The 27,224-nt window shown below is 44.5% G+C and overlaps 1 long non-coding RNA gene and 1 pseudogene across 2 annotated transcripts; one reads left to right on the top strand and one right to left on the bottom strand.

Moving 5' to 3' along the window:
- The first annotated feature begins 488 nt into the window (after window positions 1-488).
- On the top strand, window positions 489-6,981 carry Ap3s1-ps3 (adaptor related protein complex 3 subunit sigma 1, pseudogene 3; annotated as a pseudogene).
- Window positions 6,982-22,972: 15,991 nt separating this feature from the next.
- LOC134482766 (uncharacterized) lies at window positions 22,973-23,451 on the bottom strand. Of its 2 annotated transcripts, none has more exons than XR_010059312.1 (2): window positions 23,363-23,451; window positions 22,973-23,228 (listed from the first exon to the last, which is right to left on the bottom strand). It is a non-coding gene; the product is annotated as an uncharacterized LOC134482766 (long non-coding RNA). The 2 variants fall into 2 exon arrangements; XR_010059311.1 differs by having other exon boundaries at window positions 23,372-23,451.
- Between the last annotated feature and the right edge of the window lie 3,773 nt (window positions 23,452-27,224).

The following is a 27,224-nucleotide window of genomic DNA, read 5'->3' as shown; positions in this document are numbered from 1 at the left end:
ACCAGCAGTATTGCTCGGGCGAAAGGCATTACTGTAACCAATTGTCAGGAAACAATGTAACCCAAAGCTGGAGGTGCCGGTTAGCAGGAAGAGCCTTTGTGTTCTTGCAGAGGACCTGCAGTTTCCAGCAACACATAGGGGTTCAAAACCACCCATAACCTCAGTTCCAGAGGAGCCTTCTGACTTCTGCTGAGTCCCCCATGCTTACGGTGCACGTGCATAAACCTAGATGCATGCACGTACACACAAAAATGTTTTACATAGAACAAAGCAATCCGGTTTCTAACCTTTAATTTGGGGATTTTACTCCATAAGGTAGAGATAAAGTAATTAAAGATGTACAGAAAGGTAGACTTACATATGGGAACGTTAAAGACAGCATTGTCTGCTACAGGGAAAATGGGAATTGTCTTAGTGAGGAACAAACGATAGTGTGTGTGTGTTTGGGGGTGGAGGGTGGAGGGGCAGTAGGGAAGCAGCAACAGCTCCTGAAGGTGAGGCTCTCAAGCCCACCCTGGCCCCAGCACCCACCAGGTCAGCCCTGCCCAGCTATGATCAAGGTCATCCTCATCTTCAGCAGCCACAGGAAGCCTCGGGGCTCCAAGTTCTGCCCGCCCCGTAATGAAGACGAGCAACGGCCAATCATTAGGAGACGCTGCGTTTTATATCTAAACGAGATGAGACTGGGTAATTCCCCGCGAGGATTATTAATCTGAGGATCTGGCAACAACCTGATTTATAGACGTTATGGGGCATTTTACTATGTCTTCTGTGTGGTTTCCTCAGAAAGTGAACTTGGCGTTTTAGATCTCACTCAAGTATTTGTTCAACGTTAGACAAATGTTTTTTTGAAAATGTCTGTGAACTGGGTTTGCTATTTCATGTAGACAAGGTTCACAATATTTTTGCAGAAACGCTGATGAGGGAGACGAGGTATTGGAGACCAACATGAGTAAGATTGTTGGAAAAACTGATGCACAAAATTAACTGGAGAAATCCGAGGTCTCTGGGCTATCCTGGTTAGCCAGGCAGTGTGGGGCGTGGTCTTCCTTTTGTCACGTGGGCCTCAAATTAGATCAGTCATTGGTTGGCCACGCCCACAAGTTCTGTGACATCATTGCCCGAGCGCCTCCTGCAGGCAGGGCAGATTGTAGGTGGAAGGTTTTGTGGCCGGGTTGGTGTCCCGGTCCTACTACATGAAGCCTTACCTGCAAACCAGGTTTCTAAACTGTCTCCTCTAAGGACCTTGGCTAGGGTGAGAGAAACTGTGTGAAGACGGTGGCCTCTAGTGGACAAGGAAAGGTGGTTGGGTTTTAATTTCTTTGTTTTGATGGTGGATGACACCGAGAAAACAGAATCTTCTAGAAACAGCAGGGCAGGTAACAAACTCACAAAGATAGACAATGAGCACAAGACCAGCACAAGTTCAAAGCAGACAGAAATTTCAGCACTGGAAATGGACACAGAGCCCATCCCTAACCAAGAAGCCGTCTGCAGGTGATACCCACCGTCTAAGGAAAATCCGTTTTCTCCCGTGGAGTGTCACAGTATACATCAACCACTCCAGGCCGGGCCTATGCTCAGGAGTAGCTGGCTAACACAAAACAAACTCCCTGGTTCTCTTGTGGGGAAAAAAAATGGCTTAATTAATTATATTACCGCAAACGTGAAATGTGAAAGTAAATGTTTTGACTTGAAAAGCTACAATTAGATACCAAATAAATTTCTTTTAGGATTCTAATTATATTAAATAAATTTGTCAGACCATACGTGTCCAAAAAAGAAAATTCTCTTCTTCTGAGTGGTACATAGGATATTTTAAATTTTGCTTTTATTGTTCTAATTTGTTGTGCTTCTGGAATAACAACCCGTTTAGGCATGTTCGATAACTCAGGTCTGGCGTTCTTTTAAGAGCTGGGGACTGGACAGTCCCTGTAACTGGCCTGACATGGGACCAGGAAGCTAGTGTGCTCCCATCATGCCTCTGTGATTTAGAAACCTGGGTGGGTGGGTGAATTACTTTCTGCCTTTTGGCTACCCTAATCCTCAAGTCAAGGAAACCTCTTGGGTCTAGGGACTGATTGGTGGCCGGTACCCATGTCCACTAACAACTTTTCCAAGAAAAATAGTGCCCCCCACCTTTTTCTGGAACAGATTCCTACAGGAAGGCTTCACAAGCTGGGTGTTTGGATGTCCTGTAGCCGAACTGGATGGCAGGGGAGAGTAATGACAGACTATTTCCTCTGGGTTTGAATTTTTATCATATATGTGTATGTATGTATGTATGTATGTATGTATGTATGTATGTATGTATTTTGGCTCTATATGTCTGTGTGCCATCTGTGTGCCTCGTGCCTACAGAGGCCAGAAGCAGGCATTGGATTCCTTATGGAGTTGTCAGACAGTCGTGAGATGCCTTGTGGGTGCTGGGGCTCAGATCGGGGGTCCTCTATGAGAGCGCCTGAGCCATCTCTCCAGCCCTGATCACTGGCTGTTTCTAATGAGAGGGATTCTGAATTTGAGGACCACTAATGTGAAAAACCTGATCTCTGCAGCTCAAGTGACGTTTGTTCTTTGCTGGAACCTCATGCTACTGTCATCTGTCTGTCAGCTTAAACTTTTGTATGTAGGGACCTGGGCATCAGAAAGCTTTGCAAAAATCTTTTAAAAAATAACCCTTGTTGGGGGGTGCCATAGAGTAGATCAGAGGACATAAACCTCCTGCTAGGATAAGTGCACTCAAGAGTAACTATCGTTCCTTTTGAAGGTTGCTAACTGTGTGTGTGTGTGGTGGTGTCTGAGATATATATGCACATGTGCATGTACGAGTTCCTGGCCATGTTTGTGTGTGCCTGTGTGGAGGTGAGAGGTCACGGTGACGTGTCTTCCTCAGTCGCTCAGGATCTTTCAGTGAATCTAGAGCTCTAAGGCCGGTGAGTGTCAGTCTCTCTGAGATTGTAGATGTGAGCCACTGTGCTCGATTTGTGTCCCCGAGGATTTCAACTTAGGTCTTCATGATTGTTCCTCTACTAAGCCATCTCTTCCACTGAAAACTGCCAGGAGTTTTAGATTTCCATATTACAGAGACTGACAAGTACATGAGTTTTTGCGTGGCCTGGGAGCTGGGTTTCATCGGACTGTGCTGTGTACCTATTTCAAAAGGTCACGTGTAGGTGATTAATACACGCAACCTTATTTTGTCAGTTAAAGATAAAAAGAGAGAACACTACCTCTTACTAAGCGTTTATCTGCTTAAAACTGGCTTGTTCATTTTACAGCCTTGTTAGGTTGGGAGTAACTGACTTGCCTAAGTTCCTGTCTGGTGACTGTAGTGTGTCCCAGATCTCTCCGTCGGGGTGGGTGCTTCTTAAGTGTTCAGTGGTGACTCTGATGTTTCTGATCTGGGACAGTTTGAGGGGAAGGGATGAAGTCACACAGAGTCATTTCTGGTGTCGGCTTCCTCATTTAATCATGACAACTGCTGGCCAGTCCTTTGGGAGCAGGTGCTTGTCAAGGTACCTAGCACATTTCCGGTAATCACTGAGTGCTTGCCACCTGATTCCCAGTGTGTCTTGATGACAATCCTTGTTCTTATTTTGGGCGTCCATCACCAGCCATTTTGAGGGTAAACACCCCCAAATAAAATAACACACACACTTGAAAAGTTTTAACCAAAGTCTTCTAAAAGGTCTCAGAGTAACCTCACACCTGCTGATCTCTGTCAGAAGTTTCCCGAGGTAGCTTAGTCACGTTCTTGCCGTCTGATATGACCTGCTCTCCTTTAAAAATTTCATCAAAGACTGTGCAGACTTTTCTACTTGTTTCCACACATCTCTAGGACATTCGGTGCATACTGCCTTTTCTAACATCCTACACATTTTGACCTAATTGAAATCTCTAAGCTTTGTGGTTAAGTGGTTCCACTCTAGACTCAACGACTTAATTTAGGCGTTTTCTCCACATTGGGATGGTCACCTGGGATCATTTAAAGCTCTCTTTCTTGATACTTAGTGCCTTCCACTTATAGGCATGGTGTGTGCATGTGTGTGCATGTGTGTGCACATGTGTGCACTCTCAGGCATGTGCAAAGAAGCCAGCAGAGGACATCAACACCCCCTTGGTCACTCTTCACTTTGTTCTTTTGAGACAGGATTTCTCACTGAAGAACCTGGAGTCTGAGGTTTGGCTTGGCATGCTGGTCAGCAAACTCCCACCATCCTCCTGAATCTTTTTCCAGTGCCGGGGTACCAGGCACACAAAGCCATGCCTTGTTTTATGTAGGAGAGACTTGAACTTGGGCTCTCATGTTTGTTCTGCAAGCCCTCTTACCCACTGAGCCATCCACACAGCCTGAGAATCTTTTATATACACACCTCTTTTACACATTTTGCTTCTCTACCCCTTAGGATAGACTCTAGAAGTATGGATGTTAGATCCAAGGTCTGTAACCTTGTTGACAACTCTTGATATTTTCTGGCAACCCCCTCTATACAATGTATATCACATGCACTACTCTAAGAGAATCTTAGCATTTTATGTGAGGAAACCTGAGCCTCTGCCACATGCAAATGCTCCAGCTGTGTTTTCACATCCAGTGCTTATAAAGGCCTCCTGGGTGAGCACAGGCACGAAATCTCTTTGGGGATGCGTGTGTGTGTGTGTGTGTGTGTGTGTGTGTGTGTGTGTGTGTGTGTAGCATTGGCACAACCTAATTCAGATACCAAATTTAGCCTTTGCATTTCTTTTGCTTAATGCTTCACCCATCTCCTTTACATTGTCCATCCAAAATTAGCCTCCCTCCTGATCCCCACTTCAACAGCAACCATTGTCCCCAAATGATTTTTTTTTTTTGTCTCCATAAAGAGAAAACTAACATTAACAACAATTTCACTAGGGAAAAAACCAACAAAACTCTCAAGGAAGCTATACCTCCAAGTTGCCAGCAGGGGGCACTGTGGGCCTTATTCTACTTCGGAAACAATCAGGCACAGTCAGGTTTTGAGATGGTTCCTCCTAGGGGCAGGGGCTGTCCGCTGAAGGAATATTAAACTAGTAGCCCATGTACAGAGCCCTTTTCCAATGAGACTCATTGGGTTTCTCTCTGCATGATTTATCCACACAAGTGAACAATTGCGTTTTATAATGAATGTGGAGCCATGATTTTAAAAGACATTGAATTGTTTTAGGTGGGTATGTTAGCGTCGCACTCAACTCCCATGGAAATAAGGCCAAATCCACGTTTTCCTTTTAGAGGTTAATAGAGCTGGGAGTCGGCAAAGGTCACGACGTGGCTCTGCCCATTGGTACACTTTGTTCTGTGGGAACTGTTAACGTATGGTCACATTAGCTCAGGCAGACGGCTTGCTTATGGACTCTGAAAATGCCCCTCCCCGCTCAGAGCTGAGATCGCCTGACCTGGACCATGGCTGTAGCTTCCTTAATGATGTTCCCTGCACCACTTCAATTGTTCCATCTCTATCCTCACCCTAGCCTGTACTGCTACTGCATCCGGATTGAATGAATAGAACTAGACCCATCTCATCCCTTGTGCGAAACGCGCCAGTGGCTGTGTGGGGGAGAACAAAGGCCTTCGTTCTGTTTTGTCCTACGCTGCCCTCACAGTCTAGCCTCTCCTGGTGCTCCCTGACAGGTGCCATGCGGTGCTTCTTGAGGCCCGCGCTGCTGCTATGGCCCATGAGCCCTCATTTTCTGCTGCCATCTGCGTGGCCCCTCCAAAATCGGTGTTAGGAGGTGGGGCCAGGTGGGAGGTGGGGCCAGGTGGGAGGAGTTCGGTTCACAGGGCCCTCCTCTTGTGTGTAGATTGATACTGTTATACAAAGGGGCCAGGAGAGACAATCCCTCCCTCCCCAGTCTTTGGTGTGAGACATAGTTTTCCTTTTTCTCTGGAGTTTGCAGCAGAAGATGCTGTGTGGTACCAGGGACTGAGTCTACTGACACCAAGAACTTACGCTTCCCAGCCTCCCGAACTGCGAGGAATAACAGCCTGCTCTTCATAAATAGCCTGTCCTCCTCTTCCACAGCGAAATGGACGAGATGCCCTCCCTGTGATGTGCGCTGTGCGCTCTCTTACGCCCATTGCTCACGTTTCTCCAAGCTAGCACATGCTTCTTTCCCAGCCTCAGAGCTAGCATAGTCTTATTCATCCTCCAAAACCCAATTAACAAGTCACTTCTGATTCACACCCTCCCCAAATCTCCACGTTTGATCTACCAGATCTTCACAGAAGCAGAGCCCTTAAGGAACCACAGACGCCAGCCACAGGGCTGAGTTACTTCCAGTTGAAGGCTTGGAAATCTGGAGGGGGTTAGTACTGAAAACAGAGGACCACAGGGGTCGGGCTATAATTAAACAACATGGCGCTGATATAGCTACCCGGGATAAATTAGCTAAATCATACTAACGGTGGATAGTTTGGGGCTAAGAACCAGCATGAGTTAGCCGATATGTGTGTGTGTGTGTGTGTGTGTGTGTATTCAGAATGCCACTTATGTGCGATTCTGTATAAACATGGCCTTGAGGTCAGAGGCCTTTTCCTGAGTCTCTGCCTCTGTCAGCCTGCCTGTGAGTGTGTGGCTGTAGTCCACTGTGCCCACCTCTGTGCATCCTGTGCGGCCATCTGTGCGTGTGTATGTGTGTGCTTGCTTCTGTGCGTATGCTTGCATGCCTGCCTAGCAACCTTCGACAGAAGTAAATAAAGCACATCTTATCTGCCCACAGTTCCTCAGAATCTCTTCACCCTCCTAGATTCCTGTGACCATCCTCCCTGCCACCCTCTTCCCTATGACCGTCCTCCCTGCCACCCTCTTCCCTGTGACCATCCTCCCTGCCACCCTCTTCCCTGTGACCATCCTCCCTGCCACCCTCTTCCCCGTGACCATCCTCCCTGCCACCCTCCTCCCTGTGACAGTCCTCCCTGCCACCCTCTTCCCCCTGTCCACCCTGCCACCCTCTTTCCTGTGACCGTCCACCCTGCCACCCTCTTTCCCGTGACAGTCCTCCCTGCCACCCTCCTCCCTGTGACAGTCCCCCCTGCCACCCTCCTCCCTGTGAAAGTCCTCCCTGCCACCCTCCTCCCTGTGACAGTCCCCCCTGCCACCCTCCTCCCTGTGACCGTCCTCCCTGCCACCCTCCTCCCTGTTACTGTCCTCCCTACCACCCTCCTCCCTGTGACCGTCCTCCCTGCCACCCTCCTCTCTGCCACCCTCCTCTTTTCCTGGCATGGGAGTGTGAACTCACAGAGTGCACTGGTGTGAGGCTTCAAGTCCAGAGCCTTGGAAATCCTGCCTCTTTTAAAAATTAATCAACACATCTGATGGTACACGTTAATGAGATTCAGTGTGATACTTACATGTATGTAACTGGTGTGCAGTGATCAGACTCAACCTTTCATTTCATACCTTTCTTCCCCCTCTACCTTTCCTATTCTATTAGCAGTCGGCATTTTCCCTTAACCCGTGGACGTGAAAGAGAACAAATTGAACCTTTGTATGCCGTGCTGGATTCTTCCATTTAACACGATGTGTTCTACTCCTGGGCACTGTGCTGGGAATGGCTGGACCTCATTCTTGACTCTGTATTTTATCTACTCATGTGCTGGTGCACACCCAGGCTGACTCTGTCTCAGCTATGGCAGAGTATGTCCATGAGTGTGTGTATGAGCGCGCGTGCATGTGCATGTGTGCGTGCGTGTGTGTGTGTGTGTGTGTGTGTCTGTCTGTCTCATTGGTATGTGATCTTATTTCCTTTAAGTGTGTGCATATCTATGAGTGGTATGGCTGAAGCATAGATCTATTGATTGTGGCCTACGCTCATCTATTAGGAAGCATCCTGGATCTATTGTTAGTGTGCGGAAGGACGTCTATGCCACTGCCAGAAGCAATCGTCCTAATTCATATCCCCATTACTGGCCAGGAAATTCCCTTTTCTACATATCCTTAGAATTTATCATTTTTTAATTAATTAATTAATTTTGTAATTGCCATTTTGACTTGGGAGGGATGGCTAACGCTAATAGATGGTTAGCACTCCTGAACCTTTTCTGTGTGTTCATGGGCCGTTTGGGTTTCTTCCTTTGAGGTGCGTCTATTCCTGTCATTTCTTCATTTTAAAATCTGACTACTGAGCTCTTTTCATGCTAAACCCTGCGAATTCTCAATATTCTAGATTTTTAACACTCGGCCAGGTAAAGAGCTGCCTAACAGCTTCCTGTGCCGTGGACTGCCTCGTCAGGCCATTGATCGCTGTCTTTTCGGAGTCTTTTAGTTTCCTGTACCTGTCAGGTTTCGCTTTCAGTTTTTCCTTCTTGTCCTTTTGAGGTTCTCCCTGGAGACCACTGCCCAGAGCAGCGTCCATAAAACGTCACACCTGTGTCTTCTTTTAGCTGTTTCAGAATTTCCCGTCTGACGTTTGGGTTTTGATCCTTCTTGAGTTGACTTTATGTGGAGTACAGGGGCAGAAAGAAGTCAAGTGCCTGTGGTCTTCATGGGCATACAGTGTGCTCAGCACCGTTTACTGAAGGCGCTGTTTACTGCAATGTGTATTTTTGTGTCTTTGTGGGAACCGTCTGTGGAGGTGTGGGTCTCTGCAGTCTCTATTCTTTCCCACCTGCTCGCGTGTCTCTTTCTATGCCTCTACCTTGTTGCTTCGGTGGCTGCAGCTTTGCAATATATTCTGCAGTGAGGAAATGTGCAACAAATGTCCTCCTTTGTTCTCTCGGCTCAAGGTTGCTTTGGCCATTTGTGGTCATTTGAATCAGTTTGGCTCCCATAGATTTATGTATTTGAATGCTTGACCACACAGAATAGCACCATTAGGAGGTGTGGCCTTGTTGGAGGAGGTGTGGCCTTGTTGGAGGAGGTGTGGCCTTGTTGGAGGAGGTGTGGCCTTGTTGATGGAATTACATCACTGTGTAGGCAGGCTTTGAGGCCTCCTATGCTTAAGCTCCACCCAGTGGGGGGAGAGTCCTTCCCCTTGGCTTGCCTGCAAAAGAAAGTCTCATCTTGGCTGCGGTCTTCAGATTAAGATGTAGAGAACTCTCAACTCCTCCTCCAGCACCATGTCTGCCTATACACTGCTACGCTTCCTGCCATGATGATGATGATGGCTGAACCTCTGAAACTGTAAGCCAACCCCAATCGAATGTTGTCCTTTTTAAAAGTCCTCATCTTTGTGGTGTTTCTTCACAGTAATGAAACCCTAAGACACCGTTCCGGGTGTCTGTGGTTGCATTCCGATTTTAACTTGGTTTCTCCAGCTCTGTAAGGAATGCCATTGTATTTCGATGAGGGATCCATTGAATCTCTGAATTATTTCTGACAAGCAGACATTTTTAACAAGATTAATTCTCCAACCCATGAATTTAAAAGGATTTTCTTTCCTTTTGTGTTTTCTTTGATATTTTAAGATTTGCTTTCTAGAAGACTTTTCTTTCCTTGGTTAAGTTCATTCTGAAGCACATTATTGACTTAGCTAGTAGCTACCACAATGATATATGGTTTCATGCTATTTTTTATTAATTAACTAATTTATTTACTTTTATTTATGTATATAGCATTTGGGGCTGGAGTTACAAGCAGTTGTGAGCTATCATGTAGGTGCTGGGAACTGAGCCCTAGTTTTCTGCAAATGCTCTTAACCGCTGAGCCACCTCTCCCTCTCATCTGGTACTACAGTTTATGACTCTTTTCCCATAATTACAATGTCTGTCTTGTACAGTGCAGGGCGTACTCATACTTAGCTCATACTGAGCCAAGCTGAGTTTGTAAGGCAGCTGCCTGAGTTCCAAAGATGGGAGTAGCCCTTGGAGCAGTCCAGTCTCAGACTGTGGCTCCTCTCAAGATGGCACCCTGGGTGTCCAGGATGGGCTGTAAGACCCTTCATGACCCCCTGCACGGCACTGGATACATTGTTGCACTCATCCCTGCTGCTGGATACATCTTTGCCTGCAACATCACCTTCCATCAGGTCCCACGCTGCACACCACGCATATTTGCTAGACAAAAGCTGACAGACTGAATTAGCGATCAGTCAGGTTTGTCATACCACCGAGAAGGCAAACAGAAGACCACTGGACCCAGAAGGGAAGTGGGATTACGTTTGGATACCTATCCCTCTGTCTACAACTTCTGTCTCTGCCTCCAGTCACAGAAATGAGTATTACTGAAAGACAATTGCCAGCTTTTTATAACTGAATATTTTCAACAGAGCAATGGCTTCTGAGTGGCCACACCAGCTTGAAGTATGGAAAAGAAACATTGTTCCTGCAGAAATCCTGGGAGCTTGACACTTCACAGTATACATCATTTTGCTTCCATATCAAACTCTGTCTGCTGGCCCTAGGTTCACATAAGGAGCCATGGCTGCTGCCCCCCCCCCAACCACAGGAAGATACAAGCACAGGCCCAAACATGGGGCCCCACCCACCTGCATGCCACGAGGAACATAATTCCGTTTTCCTGCTGATAGATATGATTCCTGCATGCCATGGACCATCTGTCTCCCAAATGGCGTCTTTACTGTTTCACACACATCTCCAATAATCACTTCCCCTAAACACATTAGTGGGAAATGATGTAAAAAATAATTAAGCATGACTGCCCACTGCATTAGAAACTGATGGTAATCTATGTTTTATGAATTAGAGACATAAATGAAGATGATTGTTCACACGGCTGCTACACACAGGTCTCCTGTCTTGCCGAGGTGGAATGCGTCCTGGTAAGAAGAATGTTTGGGAACTTGGTGGTCAAAGGGAAGAAGAAAGAAGTGAGCGCTTTTAATAAAAGTTAGAGGTACTAATCAAACTGGTAGAGACAGGGCAGGGGAGATGCCCCCATGGTTAACAGATCTGACTGGTCCTGTTGAGGGCTTGGGTGACTTTCAAACTGCTTATAACCACCTGTAATTCCAGCTCCAGGGGGATCTGAAAGCCCCTGGCCTCTGTGGGCACTTGCATGTACCTGGTGCACATAAACCCACGCAGGCAAAACACATACATAGGAACTGCTTTTTTAAATCAAAGAGATGTGTCTACGAGGGGGCGATAACATATGTAGGACTATTAGGGACTGGAGAAAGCCCACATTCTTCAAGGCAGAACATCTCTGGGATCTATCTGTGTTCTACAGGATTGGTGAATAGATGTTAGATTAAATTAAAAAAAAAAAAACAAAACAAAACAGACCACCCTTAAAGACAATGGACTACAGGGAAAAAAAGGTTCAGTAAATTAGTTCGATACTTAATAGAATAGTAAGAAGCATGGTCTTCATGAAACAGAAACAGATTAACTAGAATATATATATATATATATATATATATATATATATATATATATATATATATATATGATTAACTAGACCGAAAATCTAACAGTCTAAGTCAAGGAGGAGGACTGATAGCACGTGACCTGTAGAATGAGAGGGTAGGGTTAAGCCTCTGCAGGCATCACTGAAGATTGGAAATCGCTAAAAATCCAATTTAATGTTACAATAATATATTTTAAAATATTTAATTAATTAGAAGCCGTAAAGTGGTACAACCACTTTACAGAGGACCTAGGCTCCATTCCCAGCACCCACATGGTGGCTTGTGACCCCCTGTAATCCCAATCCCAATGCATCCAGTGCTTCCTTGTGGCCTCCATAGGCACGGTACACACATGATACACAGACGTAAATGCAGGCAGAACACATAAAACAAAATAATTAGGGGAATGCAGCAAGTGTTTAAAACGGAAATAGTAATAAATACAGGAAAAAAACAGAAAGCAGACAAGCCAGTTAGCATTTTTAAAAGGAAAACACACAGAATCCCCGATATTTAATCAAAGGTAGAGAATTTAACAAGAGAAAGTTCTGCAGAAATATGTTTTAATCAGAAGGGATTTTAATGGCAAATACAGAGGCAAGGAAACATATTCTCCAGTGGGATAAAAGAATTTCACTCACATCTAGATAGAGCCATGAAATAAATCCATTTTAATTGTAAAATAAATTTACACACATACTGTTTTATGTGATTCACGAACAACTCTCCTCAAACACCCCGCCCCCTACACACACACACACACACACACACACACACACACACACACACGTATTTGAATAACTCTAAAGTTTCTTCCGTGGCACTGAACTGCAGAGAGTAAGAAAGAGCTAGAGAAAAACTGGTAACTGACAAATCAAATGTAAAAGAACAAGAGAACACTCTTGGGTACTGTGATGGTTTGTATATACTTGGCCCAGGGAATGGCACTGTTGGTAGGTATAGCCCTGTTGGAGTAGATGTGGCCCTGTTGTAGTAGGTGTGGCCCTGTTATAGTAGGTGTGACTTTGTTGGAGTAGGTGTGGCCTTGTTGGAGTGGGTGTGGCCTTGTTAGAGTAGGTGTGTCACTGTGGGCGTGGGCTTTAAGACCCTCACCCTAGCTGCCTGGAAGTCAGTATTCTGCTAGCAGCCTTCAGATGAAGATGTAGAACTCTCAGCTCCTTCTGCCCCATGCCTGCCTGGATGCTGCTATATTCCTGCCTTGATGATGATGGACTGAACCTCTGAACCTGTAAGTCAGCCCTGATGAAATGTCCTTATAAGAGTTGTCTTGGTCATGGTGTCTGTTCACAGCAGTAGAACACCAAGACGGTTACATGCGTGTGAGATAGGCTATACATGTATTTATGCTCATAAGTTCTCAGAGAAATCGCTTCAGTCAGCAAAAGAATCCATAATGGGAACTTGAGATGTTGCAGAAAAAGCACACAAATTTCTTCTGCCAGTCACAGTCTGTCCCGGAGAAATAATTTTATATGTGTTGATTTATTGCAGTAAAGAAATTGAAGCCGCGTTGCTTTAACCAAATACTGTAGACAGATTAACAGGCGTCATCTCTGAGAGAGACAAACAGCCTTCAGGTCTTCGCCCATTGCAGCCCGTTAGGAAAGACACGGAGTCGAGACAGTGCCTATGATAATATCTAAGGGACCGGAACGATGTGGGTGTGCAGCAAATGTTATCTGTAAGAACGCATGGAAGAGTAGGCTTGAGAAAAATTCAGCATGAGCTCCTGAGAACCTCTACACGGGGCTTAGGACTGGCCTCTGTGCTTCTCTGTGATTTCAGAACTTTCTCCATAAACCTCCAGGACCGGTAGGCAAGGTCTAGCGAATTATCGTTGTGGAACATCAAAGGGTTTTTGGTTTTTTTTTAAGAAATTTCTAATGTTGTGATTCATAACCACGACACAATTTCTGAAACCCCTGGAGCGATGCTGAGTGCTTCCAATGCCAGCAAGTTACCCTTATTTCATATTAACCCTGTGCTAGTAGCAATGGTGACTCCTTTACTTATACTCCTTCATGGCCAAGTACAGCAGCCTACAATGGTGTCTCGTGTCTCCTAAGAGCAGGTGTAAAACAGCCTTTGTGTTTATTTGTACAATTGGAGCCTTTCCGTGGGTTGGTGGTCAGGACATCTGCTTTATGGTGGGATAGATCATCCTCAGTGCCCAGGAACACACGAGGAAGGCATTTGCGGAAGCGCTCACAGTGCCAAGTGGGGAGAGCCCGGCAGAGTCGGCTTTCAGATGTGATTCGAAAACTTAAAAACTGGATGATTTCAGGCAAGTCAATTAACCTTTCTGAGTCCCTTCTCCTAGAAGTGGGCTGTAAGAATTTAATTAGATGATACATACAGAGTGCCTGGCACATTGCCTGGCACATCAAAACCGTTCTAACTATTGATTCTCTTTCCCACACCCTTGATGGCTTCAATACCTGAGCTGCTGATCCCTTCCACACCCTGACCTTGTCATATCCCCTGGGCCCCACTGCTAGACGAAATGGAGCAGCATTTGTTTGCCCTAAAACCTATCCAAGCGCCCTTCTGCATTCATGCTTTCTGAGCGCCCAACCCTCCTGCACCGTTCTTAGGGGTTTTCTGCGTCTTTGTGAGCTGGCTCTGATTTCTCCCATTCCCCTGCCTTTTGCCATTCTCCCAGAGCTCAGCAAGGCTGCTGGGGAGCGGTAGGCAGCTTCTGGTAGGGAACTAATGCCCATGCTAGCTTGGTATGAACATAGACCCCCTTGCTTTCTTTTCCCATTGGGTTCAATCCTGTCAGACACTTGCTGATCAAGAGTGTGGGCTGAAGTCTTTTTTTATGGTTTTCTGAACAGATCTCAGGACAGGGATAAGGTTTAAGGTTGGCTCAAACCCAATTTGATCCTAAGCTCCTCTCCTACCCAACTCTACCCTCGTCTCAGGGATAAGTGAGGATGATCACAATCCCAACATTGGCCACCATGGCCTCCCTGTTGGAAACACCTTATTGCCTCTACAGTTCTCACACGGTTAAAACCCACCCTCCATGCCTCATTTACAATCCCAGTCGGCCAGGACGCATTTTCACATTGCCCAGCCAGCGTGCCCCACTCCCTACCTGCCTCACGTGGTACCGCTCTCTCCGCTGTCCACAAATGAAGACTCCAGTCAGAGGCAGGAAAGAGCTGACTCTCAAGCTTCTCACTAGTTACATTATCTTGGTGATGTAATTATTTTCTCTTTTTGATGTTTGTTTTTGGGGGTGGGGTGGGGTGGTGAACAGGGTTTCTTTGTGTAGCCTGGCTGTTCTCGAACTCCTTCTGGCTGGCCTTGAACTCACAGTTGCCTCATTTTTGTCAAATAGGCACACTGATAATGTACTCTCACGGGCGTGCTGTGAAGGTTAAATGGAACAGTCTAGAAACATGACTTAGAAATGCTCTTGTCGTGTAACAAGGCATTTCCAAAGCGTGTTCTAAGTTGCTCACAATCACCGCATGCTAACTTTTTAGGAGATTTATTTTACGTGTATGAGTGTTTTTCCAGCACATATGCCTGTGTGCCATGTGCATGCACGGTGCTCGCAGAGGTCAGAAGAGGGTTCCCCCACATCCGCAGAGGTCAGAAGAGGGTTCAGATCCTCTGAGACTGGAGTTACAGAGTTGCGAGCTGCCTGTGGGAGCTGGGAACCAAACCCAAGTCTTCTTCGAGAGCAGCCATTACGGCTGAGCCGTCTCTCCAGCCTCCACTGCGTGTGTCTGTGAGACAAGATGAATCATTCATTCAACCATCTAGCCCTGGATACCCCAGGATAAATCCAAGCCAATCGTTTCCCTCAAGGTCCTGACAGTCCTCCGAGGGACACAGAAGTGTAGACCGCTTTGCCGTGATGCGACATGTGTGATGGGCTGAGGGCCTTTCATTTAGGAACCGGCCAGGGGTGGGTATGAGAGCAAAGACTCCCCTTTGGCTGCAGTATATTTCTGCTCACTGGAGCCTCTGGTCCCAGAGACAGAGTCAGGAGCTATGGCTCCCTCTGGAGGGAGCCGAGCAGTGTCCTGGTTTCAACACCACAGCAGAGGTCCTCTCTTGCCATAAGGGAAGTAGAGCAGCTTTTCAGCTCAGACTGGGGGAAGCTTCCAGGAACACAGCCAAAAGTTTAATTGATCCAAACTAATTACCGGAGGATGACGATGAGTTCCAACTTGGAACAGCAGAAGTTGAAGGTCACCTGATACCTCCTCGATCCTTTCCACCCTGCAGGGGCTGTCTACGCCGCCGCGAACAAGGGGGTGGGGGGGAGACGTCATTGGAAGACATTTAGAGGATGCGGTTTCACAGATGTCCTTTTCAATATGAGATTAATCATAATACCTCTGAATCATCATGCAGATTTTTGAAAGCATCTGGGTGTAGAAACAGTGTCCAATTAGCTCGAGGGATTACAAGAGCCCGCGAGCCCAGTCTTAGTGTGGGCCGAGAGTCCCATGTAAGCCAGCTGGCCTTTCTCTGATGCCAGCGGACCCAACGGTGGTGGGACAACATATGGTCTTTGAGGACCATGGTAGAGTGTGGGCGACTCTTCCTAGCCTGAAGGACTACAACACAAAGGCAGCTTCTTCTCTCTCCGTCTTTGGTCGCACCACGTGACTTTGCCCATTGGCAACCGGCTGCCTACCTGGTAAATGCCAATGATTCTGCCAGGGCATTGCTTGTGTCTCTGGGCCTATTTTCCTATTTTGTAATAGATCATCTTCCAGGGCCTCTATTCACAAGACATTTTACGGTTTGTTTATTATCTATTTCAGCGTCTAGACGTCGCTGTGTTTTATTAGTCACATGCCAGTCTGAAGCGTCAAGGGCAGAGTGTCTTCTCTAGCCCCACACTCAACGCAGAGTCCTTTTAGATCCTGGCTACCTGCCCTTGCTTTTCCTTAATTATTCCATGGTTAAATTTCCTCTTATTTCTGCTCTTAGGCTTTCAGCATTTATTTTTTCACTGTGTGGTATGCCACTGTACATTAATGTATTACACAGAGATAAGAGCTGCCCATAAGCCTATCAATATATACGTGGTAGTGATAACGTTTAAGCCTATTTCATCTTTTAGGGTATCGTTTCTTTAATGTATCACTCATAAAATGTAGCTATGCTTATAGAAACATATAATTTACTTAATTGTAAATGTATACGTCCATGCATCGCCCACAGTGGGATTGCCTTTCAGTGAGGCCATGGGGGTGGTATATGATAAACTAAAAATGCACGGATACGCCTAGGCTACAGAACGCTGGTGTTTATTCCCATCACCCTCAGCCGCTCTACAGAGAATCCACTTTCGCCCCCCTGGTCCTGTGGTTGACCTTGAGCTGTGGTTCACTCCTGAAACCTAACAAAGGGAGGAGTTATCATACAGCATGCTGCCAGCCCGGGAAAAGACAAAAGCTCAAACTCCCAAGTAAGCCAGTCTGCCCCCCAATCTTAGTGTGGCTGCGTTTAAGAAGCGGCTTGGTAGATTGCCAAACACATGCGGGATGGCCAGCTTAGATCACCGACCTGGACCTCTCCGTGCTTTACACACCAATGGTATGTTTTACAGGAGAGTTTACATTCCAGCTGGAGACTTCAAATTGTCCAGACACACTCACGAGCAAAGAAATGTGGCCATCAGATCTGCTGCTCTGCCCGTACAGGGGACTGGGGGTTTTGAGTCTACAACATTTGTAAGTGAGGCATGATTCTTAGAAGCAACAAAAGGACGGGTTCTGTTTTCTAATCCAATACGCTAGTAAGTTTCTTCTTTTTTATTGGAGGAATTACTGAAAGGTGTACATTAATCCCTACATCTTGTTGACTTTTTGGTGTCTTTTTACGTCTCTAATCATTGTTGCAGGATAATTGATTGCACTGTGAACCCTGAGGTCGTATCCTGGAAAAACCCATCTCTAGTTGTGGCATGACCCAGCCCTAGTGAACACTGTTAGTCCAATGGTGTTGCAGGATATTTGATCACGCTGAGATTGTGTACCGGAAGAACCTGTTCAAACCTGTTCTAGTTGTATGGCTCAGCCCTAGCACACATCTTTAATCCGAGAGCACCCTGTTGATTGTAATCAAGATTGAATAAAGTCAGCCATAGGTCAAGGGGCGAATCAAGCAACCAGCTGACAGGGAGTGAACATAGGAAAAATGAACAGAGGGACAGGAAGTCAGGAGGACAGATAGAGAGATGAACAGGAAGTGTAAAGGAGGGACATTCAGTAGGAAGGGGTTTTTAAAACAGTGTGAAGGAGAGCTGTTTTTCCCTCCTGGTAGTCAGTTGAGGAGGGAGGTCAGCTGGGGCCTTCCTCTGCCTCTCTAAGCCAGCAGGCTTTCCCCACAGCATCTGGTTCCTGAGTCTTCATTTGGTGAATTGAACAATTGGGAATTTTGTTTAAAAAAGCAGCAAGTAGTCTTAGCACTGTTAATTTATCCCATGTGCCTCCTGGGTGTATTTATCTTTCTCTTTAAACTGAAGTAAACTCCAGAGAGATGGCTTAGTTTTCTATTTCTATTTAATTTCTATTTCTATTAATATTTTTAATATTTCTATTAATCTATTATTAGTCATGGGAAGCTTTCATTTATCTTTTAATTTTAATGGATAGTTTCGTTGGGTATCATATTCCAGGCTGATAGTTGATGTCTTTCAGAACTTGGGGTTTATCTTCCAGGTTCTTCTGTTGTTAAAAGTTACTGATTCATCCTGATGGGCCTCACTTTACCTTTCATGCAACTTTTAATGCCATCTTTTTATTCTGTGTTTTTAAAGTCTTAAGTATAATATGTCGTGGAAGTTTCTTTGCTGGTCCTGTCTATTTGGTATTCTATATGCCTGCGTGGTGTGGAAATGTTCTTCTATGGCTTTATTGAAATTATTCTCTATGCCTTCAGGATGATGATGATGATGATGATGGTGGTGGTGGTGGTGGTTCTTCTTCTTCCTCCTCCTCCTCCTTCCCCTCCCCCTCCTCCTTCCCCTCCTCTTTTTCCTCCTCCTCTTCTCCCTCCTCATCTTCCTCCTCCTCCTCTTCTTCCTCCTCTTTCTCCTCTCTCTCTCCTCCTCTTTCTCCCCTTCTCCTCCTTCTCTTCCTCTTCTTCTATGTCCATCATTTGAAGGCTAGTTCTTTTCTTAATGTCCCAAAGTTCACCAATGTTTTACACACACACACACACACACACACACACACACACACAGAGAGAGAGAGAGAGAGAGAGAGAGAGAGAGAGATCTATAGATAGAATTGAATTTTACTGAATAATCCAATTCTTCTATTTTGTCTTCCAGCTTTGACTCTTTGTTTTCTGTATGATCTGTTCTGTTGATGATGCTCTCCACTAAATTGTGTGTGTGTGTGTGTGTGTGTGTGTGTGTGTGTTGTTGAATTCCAGCTCCATATCAGATTGACTTCTCTTCAACAATTACTTCTCTTTATTGAATTCAATTTTCATATATTGGCTTGTCTTCCTCGTTGTATTATGTTCTCTGTCTCTCTCTCTCTGTCTCTCTGTCTCTCTCTCTCTCTCTCATTGCTTGTACACAGTTATTCTTTCAAATTCTTTGTCTGGAAGATATTTCAGGTTATTCTCATTGTGGTTCATTACTACAGGACTAGTGACTTTGAGAAGGATGCATGATCTCGACTGTTATCTTGTTCTTTCATTTGCCTCTACCAAAAAGAGAAAAAAAAAAAGGAAAGATATAACTAACAGTCTGCAGTTCCTTAGGCAGAACCAGCCTAAGGTAAAGACATTTACCAGGGTAGACTTCTTGGTAATAATGTAATAAAAGGTAGACATCTTGGTAATAATGTAATAAAGTAGACTTCTTGGTAATAATGTAATAAGGTAGACTTCTTGGTAATAATGTAATAAGGTAGACTTCTTGGTAATAATGTAATAATACCTTGTTAATATTTGTATCTTTAATTTGCCTGACATGTCTCATATTTATCTCAGTCTCTTCAACCTCAAAGGGAGGAAAGTTGGCTGGCATGACAAAATTATGGCATCTCCATTCCCTTCCAGGTAGGAGGCATTGCTTATCTATAATGCCTGGTGTACTCTGCTGTGGCCTCAGAGCTCTCAGGGCCATTCCCTCTTCTTTCTCCTGTGAGAGGCTGTGGTGATCACAGTTCTGTTTACCTTCTCTGAGGTAACGTGGCCAGAGATGAGGGAAGTTGATCGCATTTCAAATCATATCGGTCAGAAGGGATGCCACCAAGCAGCATGACCTCTCTTCGACTCTGAGTGGTCCTGAATGTTTCCCTTCTTATGACACCTCTATCTTAACCTGTGTCTTCCTGCTGGGGACCCTGCTCATCGCCCTTTCTCAGTGGGATGATCCCAGCCCCACACCCCTGCTTCATCTGCTTTCTCTGTACCAACGACGGGTCCATCAAGAGAAAGAACCGATGAGCACAAGTTGGTTAGCTAAAGGGAACTTTGTTGAGGGGGATCTTACAAAAGCGTAGTCAGGATTTAAAGGAAAAGTTAGAGGGGCAGTCCTCCACCCGGGACCAGAAGTGCCTCCACTAGAACCCAAAAGGCGAGTTCTATGGACAAGCCATTTGGTTCCTACTCATGGTCCATTCACAGGAATCCCAGGCAACTTGTAGTGGCACATCAGAGAGGGAACAAGAACGTCTGATCCTGCGGTCTGGTCTCCTACAGGGGAATTCCACTGGGCTTGACTCAACTGACACTGGCTCATAAGACACCATCATGAAACAGAGCTCAGAGTTAAAAGGGGACAGGGCAGGGTCACTGGGAGGGCTGTGATGTCTCTCAAGCAGCAGAGAAGTAGTCCAGGCCACTACCGTCTAGCCATCCTCCTGACTATGGGAAAGAGAAGAGGGTATTTTTTTTATTCCAAGCAAAGTCTATATACCCACAGGCTTTTCCTCTTCAGTCTTACTTAACCTGCAGCATGATCTCGAGCTAACTACTTAATCTGTATGCATCTCAGAGTCCACCTTTGCAAACTGGCGACAATGACATGTATTGCACGGGGTTTTAGGAGACTGTTAAGACAAGTACGAAGCCCATGGCATGCCGCTTAGCACACAAGAGGCCTGTGCAAATGACAAACACCCTTCCTGGGGCCCATCTTTCTCCTGTGTCCTTAATCATATCTGTTCCCTCTTGCTTTTACAGTTTCATTCTCTCAGAGAAATGGCTTCCTTTTCTCAGCAGACGTGTCTGGGCAGCCTTTTTACTAATTCAGTTCAGACAAATAACGTGGTTGTTGGCATTTCATACTGCTTCTTTCTGTTCCCAGGGGACCAGACCTCAGGGTAGGGTGCAGCCTCCAACCAGAAGCTAGTTCATTTGGGGGCTGGGGGATGGATAAGCATTGAATTACTCTAGTCCTCTGCTTGGATCCGATGGCAGGAGCCCAGATGTGTGACGTGCATGAGCCACATAGCATCCAAATTGGGCAGCTACTCTAGCCACATCTGTTTGTATTAGGTCATCCACCAGAAAGGGCCATGGACAAATCTGGAAGCTACTGCCTGACTTTGGGAATGACTAACCTTACAGGATAAAGGCTTGTGGTGCATTGACCTTTGCCATGGGTGTCAGTCACTTTTGGCTGCTATGGTAAAAACACATGTAAGGGAAGCTTACAAAAGACAGTTTGTCTGGGTTTATAGTTCCAGAGGAGGCATCCGAAACGACAAGGAGTTGGAGCAGGAAGCTGAGAGATCACATCTTTAACCAGAACACACAGCAAAGCAAACTGGAAGTGAGGTGAGGATTTATATCCCTATAAGCCTGATTCCCACCCCCAGGCTCCACCTGCTAAGAAAAGGTTGCACAATCTCCAAACATCACCAACAACTGAGGACGACGAAATGTTCAAATTCCCACACCTATATGGCACATTCCTCCCTTCAAACCGTGGCATGGGATGTTCCCAGTGAGGTGAGAGATGCCCTTCACTGATGCTCTGCCGAGATCACAGCCCTTTGTTAGCTGCCTCCCTCCCTTCAGAATGGGCAGCGGGTGTGTAACATGTGCGTGGCACACACCGATTCTTGGATTAATTTCTCAGTGTTTCCATAGCAAAACATCATGGAGTAGAGGCTTAAAGGAAATTGTATTTTCATAGCTGTGGATCCAGAGCTCTGAAGTTCAGGTGTCAGGGTGGTAGATTATTCTTCTGTGCTGAAGTCAAGGTCTGATCTGAGTCAGTCTCCTTGCCTTGTAGAGAGCTCCCTTCCCTCATGTCTCTTGGCAGAGTCTTCCCTCTCGCCATCTCTAAGCTCAAACCGTCTTATGAGATCTCCAGCCAGCGGCCTGCTTCAAACTGATTGCTCCTGGAAACTTTCCACCCACCCCTATAAATGATCCCGTTTTCAGGCACTAGAGATTGGGACTTCGAGATTTACATTTTGGGAGGACAAAGTGAAATGCCTCTCACCCTTTCATTTTTTTTTTCTTTTTTTTTGGAGCTGGGGACCGAACCCAGGGCCTTGCGTTTGCTAGGCAAGCGCTCTACCACTGAGCTAAATCCCCAACCCCCCTCTCACCCTTTCAAATGGCTGAGCAAGGCACTGATCTGAGAATGGCAGAATGTCATTAGGAGCTATACTATTGTTAAATTTTTTTAAAGTAGTATTTCGTTTTACCCTAAGTCTTTGGGTTATCTGCTCCCCAGTTCTTGGTCACCCAATCAGTGTTGAGTATGGGTTCCATCTTGTGGAGTGGACCTTAAGTCAAATCACAGGTTGGTTTGGTTACTCCTCAAGCTTTGCACATCACTGAGCCTGCGTCTGTTGCAAGTAGGACACCATTGTAGATCACAGGTTTTGTGTCCGGGTTGGTGTTCACTTTCCTCCATTGGTAGAGTGCAGAGTGCCTTCCTGTACCGAAGCAGTTAGTACACAGGGATAAAGGCTGTATGTAGGCGCCATCTTGACTTCTCCTTGTTCAATGAGTTTGTTTGGCATTGCCCTCAGCAACGGACCCTTGCCATTAGTTTGTGGAGAATAGCCTGTATAGTCATGGCAACATCCTGGGTTATTTGGGGGATCCTTGTGACTAAAAACCCAACTGGATATAATAAATCCAATCTCAGTCCCGGAGGCTTCATTTGGTGACAAGAGATATCCCATGGGAGCTCTGTTTCCCTCAATTACTTGATGGCTTTATTTAGATTGCTTTCATTCATGTATATATTTTAGGAAGTCTCTACTGTATTAGGTTTCTATACTGGCCCTCAAAAGTCCCTGGATTTTATATGTCTCCTCCCATATCCCTACCCTTGATAACCCTCCCCTTCACCACCTGATAATCCCGTTTCAGCCCCCCAGTCCATTCATAGCTATTTTATTTCTCTTTCCTAGGGAGATCTATCTGCTGTCATTCCCCCTACCCCATGCTCCAGTCCCTTATTTTAGACCTAACCTCTGGCTCTGTGGATTGTAGCTTGGTTGTCATTGACATAGCAGCTAACACCACATGTAAGTAAATACATGTCATATTTCTATTTCTGGGTCTGTGTTATATCAGGATGGAATATAGATAGATAGATAGATAGATAGATAGATAGATAGATAGATAGATAGATAGATACATAGAGATATTACCCATTTGCTTGCTAATTTCATGATTTTTTAATACTTCATTGTATAGATGTAACACTTTTTCTTCACCATTCATCTGCTGAGGGACATCAGGATTGTTTCCAAATTCTGGCTACTATGACTACGGCAGCGGTGACATGGTTGAGCAATTGTCTGTGGTAGAATGAAGTGTCCCTTGGGTATGTGCCCAAGAGTTGCTCGAACTTGAGGTAGATCTTTTCCCATCTGTTGAAGTTAGGTCTGGTTCTTCTACCCAGCCTCAGGTTCCTAGAAATAAGACTCAGACTCAAAATATATTTACAAATACCTTGGCCACATTGCTAGGCTCTTCTCTGACTGGATCCTAACTACCACAACCCACTTATTTTAACCTACATTTTGCCACATGACTGGTCACCTACCCCACGTACCACACGTCTGTGTCCTCACATCTCCCCGGGCTGATCTTCCTATGCCTGTTTTCCTGTGCCCGGCACTATCCCAGAATCCCTTTCTCCGCCCGGATGTCCCACCTCTATTTCCTGCCTAAGCCACGGGCCATAGGCTTTTGAGTTGACGGGTGATGCGTCCGTAGCCTCTACACCCATCTTCTTGAGGGACCACCATACAGATTCCCACAGTAACAGTTTGCACCCTCAGGAGCAATGGATGAATATTCCCCTTGATCTACACTCCCGTCAGCATGGGCTATCACTTGTGTTATTGATCTTAGCCATTCTGACGGGTGTCAGATGGAATCTCAGAGTACTTTTGATTTGCATTTCCCTGACGGCTAAAAATATTGAACATTTCTAGGTTATTTTCAGCCATTTAAACTTACTCTTTCAAAAATTCTGTATAGATCAGTGCCCGGTGTTTTGATCGGGTTTATTTGTTTCCTTGGTGTCTGCTTTTTTCTTTTTCTTGTTTGTTTTAATATCAGATACTGATTGACAGTGTCCTTTGCCGTGTAGAAGCTTCTCAGCTTCGTAAGGTCCCATTTGTTAACGTTGATCTTCGTGCCTGTGCTAGCAGGGTTCACGTCAGAAAGCCTTCTCCTGTGCCACTGAGTCCAACCAAGGCTAGTCCCCATTTTCTCAACTATCAGACTCATTGTATCTGGTTTTATGTTGAGATCCTTGATCTAGTTGGAGTCGAGTTTGTGCTGGGCGAGAAGTATGGATCTATTTGAATTCATCTACATGCAGGCATCCAGTTGGACCAGCACCCTTTGTTGAAGACACTGTCTTTTTATTTTCAGCCCTTTCTTCTTTATCAAAAGTCAGGCATCAATGGGCATAGTGATACACACACACACACACACACACACACACACACACACACACACATATGTGTGTATGTCTGTGTATCTGCATCTTCAATTTGATACCATTCATCCACCTGTTTGGTTTTGTGCCATGCCATGCTGTTTTTATTTCTATAGCTCTGAAGTACTCTTGAAATCAGGAATCGGGCCTCCAGCAGTTCTACTATTGTCTAAGATTGTCTTAGCTATCCTGGATGTTTTGTGTTTCCATATGAAAAAAATTTTCAAGATCCATAAAGAGTTGTGTTGAAATTTTGATGGAGATTGCACTGAATCTGTAGATTGCTTTTGGCAAAATGTCCATTTCTTTTTTCTGTATTAATCCTACTGATCCATGGGCTTAGGAGATCTTTCCATCTTCTGATAATCTTTGATTTCTTTCTTCAATGACTTGAAGCTTTTATCATATGAATTCTTCACCTGCTTTGTTAGAGACACTCCCAAGATATTTCATATTATTTGAGGCTCTTGTGAAAAGTATTGTTTCTCTGATTTCTCAGTCCCTTTGTCATTTGTAAAAAGGGAGATTTAATTTTTTGTGAGTTAAATTTTGTATTTAGATACTTTGCTGAGAGTATTTATCAGCTGTAGGAGTTACCTGGTGGGATTTTTAGGGTCAATTATGTATAGTATCTTATCATCTGAAAATAAAGAGACTTTGCCTTCTTCCTTTCCAATTAATATCCTCTTGATCTCCTTCAGTGGTCGTGTTGCTGTAGCTAAAATCTCAAGTATTATATTGAGTAGATATGAAAGATTGAACAATTGTGTTCCTAATTTTAATGAAATTGCTTTGTGTTTGTCTTCATTTAAGTTGAGGTTGGCTGTAGGCTTGCTGTAAACTGCCTTTATTATGTTGAGCTAAGTTCCTTTTATCCCCAATCTCTCCAGAACTTTTATCATGAAGGGGTGTTGGATTTTGTCAAAGGTCTTTTATGAATTAATGAGATGATCAAGTGGGTTTTGTTCTTTCATTTTGTTCATATGCTGAATTCCATTTTTTAAAATATATTGAGGCATCCCTACATCTCTGAAATGAAGCCTTCTTGATCATGGTTGGTGATCTTTTTGATGTGCTCTTGGATTTGGTTTGCAGGTATTTCATTGAGTTTTGGTTTTTTTTTTTTTTTTTGTGACTATGTTCATAAGGGAAACTGGTCTATAATTTTCTTTCTTTGTTGAGTCTTTTTATTTTGTGGTTTGGGTAACAGGGTAACTGTGACCTCATAAAATGAATTTGAAAGTATTTCTTCTGTTTCTATTTGTGGATGAATTTGAGGTGTATTGGCGTTAACTTTTCTTTGAAAATCTTGTAGAATTCTGCCATAACACCATCTGACTGAGTTGTTTTTTGTTTTTGTTTGTTTGGTTGGTTTATTGGTTGGTTCATTGGTTGGTTGGTTGGTGAACTTTTAATTACTGCTTCTTTATCACTAGAGGTCGTGCAACTGTTTAAGTTGCCTATCTGATCTTGATTTAACTTTAGTAAGTTAAATCAAGTAATTGAAGTAATTATCCATTTCTTTTAGATTTTTCCAATTTGGTGGAATATTTTTTTAAAGTATGATCTCATGATTCTCTTGATTTCCTCAGTGTCTGTTATGTCTGCCTTTTCATTTCTAATCTTTTGAATTTGCATATTCTGTCTAAGGTTTGTCAATCGTTGTATTTTCTTGAGAGCTAATTCTGCTTCATTGAGTCTTTGTTTTCATTTTATTTCTGTCATATTGATTTCAACACCGAGCTTGATGATTTCTTGCTGTCTATACCATTTATTTGTGATTTATTCTCTTTTTAGTGCTTTCAGGTATGCTGTTAAGTTACTAGTATCAGATACCTCTCTCTCTGTCTCTCTCTGTCTCTCTGTCTGTCTCTGTCTCTCTCTCTTTGTCTCTCTCTCTCTCTCTCTCTCTCTCTCTCTCTCTCTCTCTCTCTCTCTCTCTCGGCACCTAATGCTATGAACTTGCCTTCTGGAATAGCCTTCATTGTCTCCATAAGATTGGACATGTTGTATATTCATTCAGTTCTAAGACGTCATTAATTTCTGTCTTGTATCTTTTTTTTTTCATTCAATACCAAGTTGTTCAGGTTCCTTGAAGATGCTGTTTCTGTTGTCGTTGAGATCCAGCTTTAACTTGTGCTGGTCAGATAGGATACCCAGTGTTATTTTAGTTTTCTTGTGTCTGTTGAGACTTGCTTTGTGGCCAAGAATGTAGTTAGTTTTGCAGAAAGGTCCATGATGTGCTGAGAAGATAGAGTCTTTTGTGTTTGGGTGAAATATTCTATAAATAACTGTTAGGTCCATTTAGTTTATAACTGCAGTGAGCTCCAGCAGTCTGTTTAGTATTTGTGTGGCTGACTGGTCTGTTGGTAGAGTGGGGTTTGAAGTCTCTCATGATCAGTGTGTAGGACCAGTATGTACTTTAAAATGGAATAGTGTTTCTTTTACAAACGTGGGTGCTATTGTGTTTGGGGCATAGACGTTAAGAATTGCACTGGCCTCTTGGTAGATCTTTCTTTGGATGAGTATGCAGTTTTCTTCCCTGCCTCTTCTGATTAGTTTTGGTTTGAAGTCTGTTTTGTCAGACACTAAAATGGCTACTCAGCTTCCTTCTTAGGTCTATTGGTTTAGAATATCTTTTACCCTGAGCTGATTCTGTTCTTGATATTATGGGCTGGGTTTTTGGATGATCCAGGTTTTGCATCTATTCTGTTAGTCTGTGTCTTATTATTGGGGGGATTGAAACTATTCATGTTGAGAGATATCAATGAGCAGTGTTTGTTTGCTCCTGTTTGTGTGTGTGTGTGTGTGTGTGTGTGTGTGTGTGTGTGTGTGTGTGTGTGTGTGTATGAGTGTGTGTGTGTGTGTGTCCCTTCTCTTGATTTGCTGGTTTGGGATATTTATTCCTTGCGTTTTCTTGGATGTAGTTAATCTCTTTAGGTTAGAGTTTTCTGTA

The sequence above is a fragment of the Rattus norvegicus genome, chromosome 17 (assembly GCF_036323735.1).
Source record: "Rattus norvegicus strain BN/NHsdMcwi chromosome 17, GRCr8, whole genome shotgun sequence".
Lineage (NCBI taxonomy): Eukaryota > Metazoa > Chordata > Mammalia > Rodentia > Muridae > Rattus > Rattus norvegicus.
Note: the sequence above shows the minus strand (reverse complement) of the source record. Positions and strands in the feature narration are given on the sequence as shown.